The sequence below is a fragment of the Myotis myotis genome, unplaced genomic scaffold (genome assembly GCF_014108235.1).
Source record: "Myotis myotis isolate mMyoMyo1 unplaced genomic scaffold, mMyoMyo1.p scaffold_m19_p_8, whole genome shotgun sequence".
Classification (NCBI taxonomy): domain Eukaryota; kingdom Metazoa; phylum Chordata; class Mammalia; order Chiroptera; family Vespertilionidae; genus Myotis; species Myotis myotis.
The window spans coordinates 19,893,737-19,903,223 of record NW_023416390.1 but is presented as its reverse complement, the minus strand read 5'-3'; the positions used below and the strand labels follow the sequence as shown (position 1 = coordinate 19,903,223).

The window sequence follows — 9,487 nt, the reverse complement described above, 5'->3', positions numbered from 1 at the left end:
TAGCACTTTCCGTGTGCCAGACACTGTTGAGGTCCCTAAAACCATCTGATATGAGTCCTCTCTTCTACAGTTGTCTCTATTCTTTATATATGTTCTCCTACTAGTTTTTTAAAAATATTTTTATTGATTTGAGAGAGAGAGAAAAACATTGACCAGCTGCCTCCTACACATCCCCTAATGAGGATTGAGCCCCAACCTGGGAATGGAGCCAGCAACCTCTTGGTGCATGGGATGATGCTCAACCAACTGAGCAACATCAGCCAGGACACCCCTACCAGTTTGTTAAATGCAGCTAACATTTGGTATCAATATATTGATAAACCTAATCCTGGGGCCCTCGTAGAAATATTCATTAAGAATTACGTTCCACTTTGTCAACTGCTAAATAAACCAGTCTCATTAGATGATGTATACCTGAACCCGATAACCTCCAAAGACTCTTATAGAACTATTTCAGAGTGCACGACCAATCTTCTCCTTCCTCCCATAAATGGGCCAACTGCCTGTTCTCTTCTTTCTGAACCTTGGTCTTAGCCCATCAGAAGCATTTACTCCATAGGACTTGTAGCTTTATCCTTGATCCTGAGGAACCTCAGTTATGTCTGTCACAGGGGTAATGGAGGAGAGGGGTAATGGAGGAGAGGCTACTAAAGAGACTAGAACTGGGATAATTAATCAACCAATCTATCTAGCATACATTTTGATCAAGTCTCTCCACATATCCTTGGTTCCTTTGAGTTGGGAAGACATGAAAAGGTGAATATTGGGTTTTCATTTGGCTTATTTTAGAAAATACTGAGCAATAAGGCAAGCCCATCCTGTGGCCTTTGGGAGATCTTTCTCCGTGGAAGAACACGGGTGAAGCAGTGTTTGAGGACTGGTAAGTGTGACATGGGGATTCTATCTCCATATTATCTATGTCTTCAGTGACATTTCTGAGTGAGAAAGTTAGGAAAGTTTTCATGGACTTCATTTTTATCTGCATTTGGCTGGGTTTGTGAGTTGCCATGAAGAAATAAACAAACAAATGCAGTTCTTTCTCTTCTCCACACTCACATGCTGCTACATGCAAGAGTACTGCAGACTGATGACTACGCCCCTTCCCCAGACTCACTTCATCCTTCCCTTGACAGCTCAGGGGCTGAGCAGAGGCCCCCGGGCTGTGACACTGTGGAGAGGAAGGCGGAGAGGTCACAGTGTGAGCCCTGGCCGCCTTGTTCCCAGATGCTTGCTTGCTTACTCTGGATCCTTGCCTGCAGCCTTAGGCCTACACTCCAGACTCTGGGACAAACCTGTCCCTCATCTGGAAAGTAAGGAGACCAGCAACACAGTCATGCACCGATTAATTCCCCTGCTCTGACCTCATGCTCCAGTTCCAGTAATTAGGCTTCTGCTTTGACCTGTGAACCAATTGGGTCATTGTCTTGTCATCCTGCTTTGAGTTTCAGTTTGTTTAAGCCTGAGGTCAATCCTCTAAACTTTATTTATTTTTATTATTATTATTTTTTTTTAATATGGAACGCTTCACGAATTTGCGTGTCATCCTTGCGCAGGGGCCATGCTAATCTTCTCTGTATCGTTCCAATTTTAGTATATGTGCTGCCGAAGCGAGCACAATCCTCTGAACTTTAAAACCTTGGCTAAATAAAACTCTGCTTGAAGCTGCCAGAGTTCTCCAATATTGACCATTAGGCTACCTGATTATTAATTTATATTTTGCTTTCTCCTGGGTGCTCGTCTGCTTGTCAATTGTGGTTTCTACACCACTGACGTAAGGCGAGCTCCTCCCAGACTCTGACCTGTGGGTTATACCTTTGCCGGGGTCCAATCCCAGCAGGTCCAGGGGTTCCCAAAGGCGTAGACGGAGTCGGCGAAGAAGGAAGGACACGGAGACAGTGTTCAGTTGATCAGCAGCCTAGCCAGGATCTCCAGCCAGGATCTCCAGCCAAGTTCTGGTCTGGATCTCCAGAGAGGTTCTGCTGCTTATTGTCTTGTTACATCCGTATTTATCCCAGTTGATTTTAATCCTGTCAATTTCTATTACAAAGGTTAGGGCGTTTCTTATCTCCATTCCAGGGAGTAAAGATTATGTAGTTTAAGCATGATTGTTTGTAGTGATTAACTACCCGCCTGGCACTTAGTTAAGGAGTTTCATCCCCTCCCTGACTTCAGGGGAAAATTCCTACCTGGGGAAACAACCTTTCTCAGAGAGGTGACCTTGGTTAAAACACACAGCGCTAAGGGGAGCAAACATATTAAGAACAGTATGCTATATACGCCAGGTCCCTTGAAACATATGCTGTGCAGATGTTTCTTTCCTGCAGCGACTGTGTCAAGCAGCAAGGATGGACCGGCTTCCGGCATACCTTGGTCCTGGTAAGCATACCCCTGTTTCACTTAGGTGGTTCTCCAGAGTTATCATTATATGATGAAGCTACAGATGGGGAGAATCATCAAGCCTACTAGCTCTAATTCTTATACCCCACCATTTGCTTTGACCTTGGGGATCTCTGGCAAAGAATGACTGCTACCACCATGTATTAAGATTCTTTGGGTTAAAGGGAAAGGAATAGATTTTTTCTAGCTTAAATTTTAAAAAAATCCTGGGAAGAGCTGAGTGTAAAAATAAAGTGTCAGGAGGTGAGAACTAGGAAAACTCCAAGGATCTCAGCTGCAAGAGTTCCTGGGCCTCCAGCTTAGGACACCCTGTGGCTCAGCTCCAGGATCCTCAGTGGCTGTTTCTCTTCATACAAATCTCCATATTCCCAGAAGAGACAACCTGATTGGCCTAGCTTCATTTAGGCATGCACCTCTGAGTAAATCAGCTCCGGTTCTTCTCACCAAGCTGCTGGGGCTTGTTTCTATGAATCAGGGCTAGTCTCCATGAAAGGGTCAGGGGTGTGAACTGGGAATTTGCCCCAAGTTTCATACCAGACATGATCATGCTGGCCTCATGTGACACTGCCTCTCCTACCCCATGGGCCCAGCATGATTCCCAGCTCCCTCCCGCACAGCTGGAGCATTCTTTAAGGCTGTCACTGAAGGCGAGATTTTTAACTAAAACACCCAGTAAAAGAGGAGCATATGACTAGAAATCACTTTGTAAAATAAGACTAACTCAACTTGAGCGTGAGCTATCATGCAGGAATGCCTCCTTACCTTCCTCAGGGCTGAGTCCATGTGTTTGAAGTTTACCCTTAGACAAGGAATGCCCCTGAGACAACGGAGCCAAGTCAGATTCAGAGGGAGATCCAAAGAAAGCCTAGAAATTCTCTTTCCTATTTGGCCAAGGAATGCCTTCAGAATGCCATTTCCATCTATTCTTCCCAGATGAATGGGTACTGGGTCTCACTTCTCTTTTCAGGATTGACCCTCATTCTTTTCTATAGCAGCATGACCCAGCCAGATGGCCTTATAATGTAGCCTATCTGAGCATTACATAGTAAGCCCACCACTTATCCCCAGAACAGGTATATCTAGTGACAGGAGGTTATTCTGTTACCCAAATGCTATAACATCTGTGATTTTGGTCCTGACCTGTCCCTATGTGGCTTGCTGCCATGACTACTGCTGTAATGATTTGATTCAAAGTCACATATAATGGTTACACATGGGTGGTCTGTCAGCCTCCATGGGCAGGCATTTGTATTTGCCTTATATAATTTATTACTTAACACAAATCCCATGAGATTCTCTTGGGAAAAGACGTGCTATGGTCGAATACATTTGCTTAAGACTGCCTAATGTGTCTTTCTTTTGCAGACCCAGAATGCTTAGCACTTCAATACAGATTCTAGAAATGCATAAAGGAGACTTGTTTAACTCCATGTAACATAGCATTTCCAAAAGATGAGTAGTGGCATCCTTTCTCTATCTGTTCACATCCAACAGAATTAGCTTACTGTGGAATACTCTTAAGGAAATGCTCCCAGCATTCCTGTGAAGAGGTATTATTATTTCCATTTTACAGATGGGAAGACAGAGGTCCAACTCAGAGAACCTGCATAGCATGATCCAAGCTTACCCAGGAAGCAAGTGGCTCTGCAGAGCTTTGAACTCTCTTCTCTCAGTCCAAGTCCAGGCCTCTTTGGGTCACCATCTCTGAATCTTATCAAATACACCTGGGGAACTGTCTTAACCAATTCTGGCCATTAGCCAGCTCCAGAGGCCAGAGACGCTGGAGAGCCGATGGTGTACTCCCTGTTTGCAGGCTGCTGCCTCATGCATAACTGGGAAAGAGCTGATAATTCAGTTCAAGTCTAAAGACAGGAAAAGCAAATGCCCCTGTTCACAGACCATCTTTCATTTGGGCGAGGGTCAGGCTTTTTGTTCTATTCAGCTTAAACTGATTGGACAAGGCCCACCCACATTAGGAGGGTAATCTGCTTTACACAGTCTACCAATTTAAATGTTAAGCTCATCCAAAACACCATCACAGAAACACCAGCAGAATGTTTGACCAAATATCTGGGCACCCCTTGCCCAGTCAGGTTGGATGTGAAAATTAAGCGTCCCAGGTTATGAAAGTCTTCTGTGACTTCAGCCTTGCTCACACTCTCTCTCCTTCTCATTGGATCTTCTTGTTTGCTTGCTCTGGTGAAGCCAGCATCCACGTTGTGAGCTGCCCTATAGAGAGGCCCCATGGCAAAAAACTGAGGTGACCTTCAGCCAACAACCAGCAAAGAACTGAAGGCCATCAGCACAATAGCCTGCAAGGAAGTTCACCCTGATAATAACCATGTGAGTGAGTTTGAAGGTAGATCATGCCCTGTCAGCCTATGATAGATCCTGAAGCATGGAATTCAGCTCAGCCAGGCCTGGATTCCTGATGTACAAAAACTATGTGATAATAAATGTTATTTTAAGGTTTTTTATTTTGGAGTCTCTGCCCTCCCCCCGCCTCAGTTGCAGATAATTAAGAAACATCTTATCCATGCATCAGTCTCCTATAAATGGAGCTTGAGGATAACTGACTTTTCTGGTCCTTCCACCCATTGTCTCTTCTTAGGAGAGGACCAAGATGGGCTTTCAAAATGTCTATCTCCAACCTTTAACTAGAAATGATGTCCACATAACTAAATAAGTTCTACCTGTGGCATTTAGAGATATAGTTTAGGTATGGATCCTTATAAAATGAATGAGGCAAGTTCATAAGGAACAGAAACATTCCTTTTCTGAATATTTTGTATTAAAACATCTTGCAATTCCTTTTCTTTCCATCATTGTCCCCACCAACCAACTCCCCAGGACCCTGATCCCCTTAATGTGTACCTTATCTTCCCCATCTCATATTTCGAAATCAGTCAATATCACACCTACCAATCTAAAGACCCAATCTGTGAGTCTTTGTTGAGCATGAGGTGGTAATTGACTTTTTCTGTTCTTATAGACCAGGTAAAAAGAGAAGTAACTTTGTACCCCCCTGGGAATATTGACCATGCAACTATAATGATACTTTTCTGTGATTACATAAAGGACCAGAGCATGAACTTGGAGTCATAGACACCTTGTTTGAATGTTGGGTCTCTTAATCAGTAGCTATCCAAGTATCTTAATGTCCTGATGCCTCAGTTTTGTCAACTATAAATTGGGGTGACATTACTCAGAGTTCAGGTAAACATGAGATAAGATATTAAAAGGACTAAATGAGATAACATGTGAGCAAATGTAGAGTAAAGTTCCTGGTACATTAGTAGTAGCTAAAAAAAAAAAAGTTCTTTCATCTTCCAGGTATACAGTTGCTCTTCTGTGTAGCACTATTGCTACTGGTGAATTCACTTTAATCTTTAGGAGTAAAAATCTTTAGAAACTAGAATTCTTTTCTAAAGTAGTGTTCCTTTATTTGAAAGATCTCAACAGGGAGAAGGATGGCCCTGAGCTGGTCCTGATGATGCAGGAAGGGCAGTGGTGAAGAGCATGTCTGATACCCTACTAGGGGCAATAAGGCCTTATGAATCAGCATATCAGGGATGACAGTGAAGAAAAGGGGCCCTTTCACAATTTTCTTGCAGTACGTACCCTTGAGGCTTATGACATATAGGCATAGTTGAGGGAATATGGGTAGAAAGAGATAAGGAAGGGTCACATGAAAAAAAAAAAGTCAGATTCTCCACCAGTCCTAGCAGATGCAGTGAGCCATTTGCAAATTGACTTAGCAAATGAAGAAATGGGATATGTTTTTGAATCCTAGGTCAAGTAAACAACTCTTCTAAGGATGCTCATTATTAATGCTCAAGACATACTAGTACTTGGGTTTGTGGACAGGTGAGCCTATGTACAGGATCTCCCGAGGGACTGAATTTTAGTTCTTTAACCCATAATCCTCTACCAGCTCATCTCCCATATGAGCCAGAATCAAGTCCCTATGCACACTCCTACCTTTAGGGGGTAAAGAGCAACCCACTTGATATGGGCCATGGAGCACCCATTGGTTTTTCTCAAAGGCACTAGTGCTCAACTCTGGCTGCACATTAGAATCACATGGGAAGATTTGTGAAAAAAATGATGGTGCCTGGGCCCCACCCTTACCCAAAGAATCAGAGTCTCAAGGGGTAGAACCCAAGCATGAGCGCTTTGAAAGATTCTCTACACAATTTTAATGCCTAGCCAGTAAGAGTCCCTGGCCTGGGACCCAAGATCAACTATAGTAATGTAATTCGGAACTGGAGACTCTGCTAAGATACTTAAAGTGTCACTAAGTTGAAAAACAGACTTTTTAAAAACAAGTCTTGTAGTTAACATTTTAAGAACAAGGTCATGAGTGGACTCATGTGCTTGACCCTTCAGAAGGAAGGCGGCCAATAAGTGAAGGGCGTGAAGGCAGCTTTGTTTGACCCAGGGAAATGCTGGCAGCTTGGAGTCTGGAATATGCTTTCTGTTTCAGATAATGTCTGAAGGTTGAGACTGAGATGAATTATTTAGACCTTTGGGGAGGCTCTTTGCAATAAAATCAATTTTCCTTACTCTTTCTCTGCATAGTCAGAGTGAAATGGTCAAATCTCTGGAGTAAAACTAACTTTACAGACAGCAGCAACGAGAAAGTTCTGATGTTAGCTACCGTGTTGCTGATAAAACTAAAATTGATTGAGATGCCCCTTGGGAAGGCTCAAGAAAACCTAAGTCTTGTTGTTATGAAGTGTTGTAATAATTTCCTTTGTATGTCATATTCATGAGCTGTGCGATATGAATTTAATGAGAGCTCAGATAAGGAGGGGTAGAAGCTTGGGGTTTTCAAAGTGCTGTAGAACAAAGATTCAGAGGCTGTATTGCAAGTTCACATTTCCCCCACCTGGGAGTTTTTGACCTTCTAGAACAATAACAACAAAGCATCAGGTTCAAGAGGCTTTTTGCTTTTGGTGTGATCAGAGTGACCAGATGTCCTGTTTTTCCCCAAACAGTTCCAGTGTATACCTGTTGTCCTAGACTAATTATCAACAGCCACCTTTCTGCTTTCAAAAGTGCCCTGGGTTAGGTGATAAATCATGTGGTCATCCTTATCAGGATACAGGGTGCCTCGGGTCTGGGAAAAGGAGACCTGTGCTCTAGTACAATTGTTTCCACTAACTGCCTGTGTGCTCATGGCAAATTATTTTTCTCTTAGGGACTCAGTTGCCTTCTCAGTCAAGTAAAGGGTGATCTAAACAAGGGACCCAGGGACTGACCCCTTGGCCCATGCACAGTGAAATATACAGATTTTTGTATGAGTTTTGCTATATGTCTGCATACATATCTTTGTATGTACGTTTTTCTGGGGAGAGTTTCAATAGCAGTCATCATAATTTCAAAGGGGTTTCATGATCCCCAAATCGTAAAGGACTACATTGGCTGAACTCTGCAGCCCTATTCATCTCCAGAATTCTGTTCTTCTGTGGTTATGATGCTTTTAAAATTGGACTTGGGAGTCAGTTAAAATATTGTCTGAGAGTATTTCCACAATGAGAACAGTGTCATAATTGATTTCCTTTGTTCAAAACAAATAAATGAAACTTTATTTTTAGAGACAGGCAGCCCACACATTGCCGTGATGAAAGGGCTCTCCAGCAGGACGGGTGGGACCCCTGCAGTTGGGAACACAGGCCTCCTGCTGTTGGGGGAGCACAGGAAGGGAAAGAGAAATACCACAAAGGAAGGCAGAGGTCCTTGTGAAGTAAGGATGATTTCACAGAACAGCAAGAGAAATGTTCAGACCTTCTTGTCTAAGACCGATAGAAAACAGGATGGGAGATAAGGGATTAAGGAAGTAATTACATTATCGACTGAAAGCAGGGACCGCGAGCTAGTTGTCTGTGGTCTGCTTTAAGCTTTATCATTTTACTGCTGCGTGACCGTGGGCAGATAGGTTTCTACAGCTGGAAACCAGAACGGAACTGCGTGATGTTGAACTGCCATGACTTTCCTCCCTGTGCTTGCTCACACCAGCTCTGTTCCCTTCTTTCAATGACCCTGAGGAAATCTCTCTGTGTCTGTTTCCTAAGAGTCAATGCACTTGCCAAAGGCCTTGTTATACTGTACTGTTTTCCATACATTATGCCTCATTGGGAACATTCACTATTTCACACCTATTTAAGGTAGAGAGGAAATGTGCTTTGGAACTATGCCTACTGCTTTCTTTTAAAGAACATCTCACTTGAGCAGTACAGCCTAGAGGCTGCTTTTCTGGTTCAGAGTGACCACCGAACCAACTGTGGAATTGGCTATAAACAGATCAAACTGTGACTTGGGCATTTTTTGTGTTTGGAGGATCAGACCAGAGTCTGGGAAGCCCCGGAGGCCTCGCCCTGCTGGTGATGGGAAACATTTGGTACTAATCTATTTCCTTAGACACTTTCATGGACTAACTCATGGTGATGGTGATGGTGAAGAATTACTATGAACGTATTGTTGTGTAAGCCATAGTGAGAAGTTCAGATATGATATTTATATTAAAGTCACAAAAGTAATAATAATTTTTTTTTTCAGGTGGCAGGCATTATACAGTAAACCAGATCCGTGGTTCCTGGAGGGAAGTTTGAGCATCTCAGAGAGATGTAATATGATCCACCGGGTCATGGGGAAAATATTAAATGTCTACTTAAGCTTCTATTAGGTGCGTTTGAAAGAGATTTTACTGAGAGGGTGTGCTATGTAAAATATTTAGGGGACACCTAGGCTAAGCCATTGCCCAATTTATGCCAAGTATTTGTCCTAGGAGATACATATCCAGAATGTGCTGCACGACGATGTATGATAAGATTTCAAATCCACAAGAGCTTTGGGCTCCGGCCAATATGCACTAGAACATTTCTAACCTGACAAAGAACGACATGGTTGTGTATGATATCATGCAGTAACAGACTCAGGGTATCAAGTAGTTACACAAAACGAATGACTGATAGACAAGGGACTTGATGCATGGTCTTTTGAAAGCCACCTTTGGGATGAAGTGAGTCACACAATCTAGACATCCTGAGATTCTGGCAGGTTCACCATAATCAGAACCCTCCCCAAA

The 9,487-nt window shown here is 43.0% G+C and overlaps 1 non-coding gene across 1 annotated transcript; it reads right to left on the bottom strand.

Moving 5' to 3' along the window:
- Positions 1 to 1,508: 1,508 nt before the first annotated feature.
- LOC118662394 lies at positions 1,509 to 1,615 on the bottom strand. The gene has a single exon (XR_004969748.1). It is a non-coding gene; the product is annotated as a U6 spliceosomal RNA (small nuclear RNA).
- Positions 1,616 to 9,487: the final 7,872 nt, after the last annotated feature.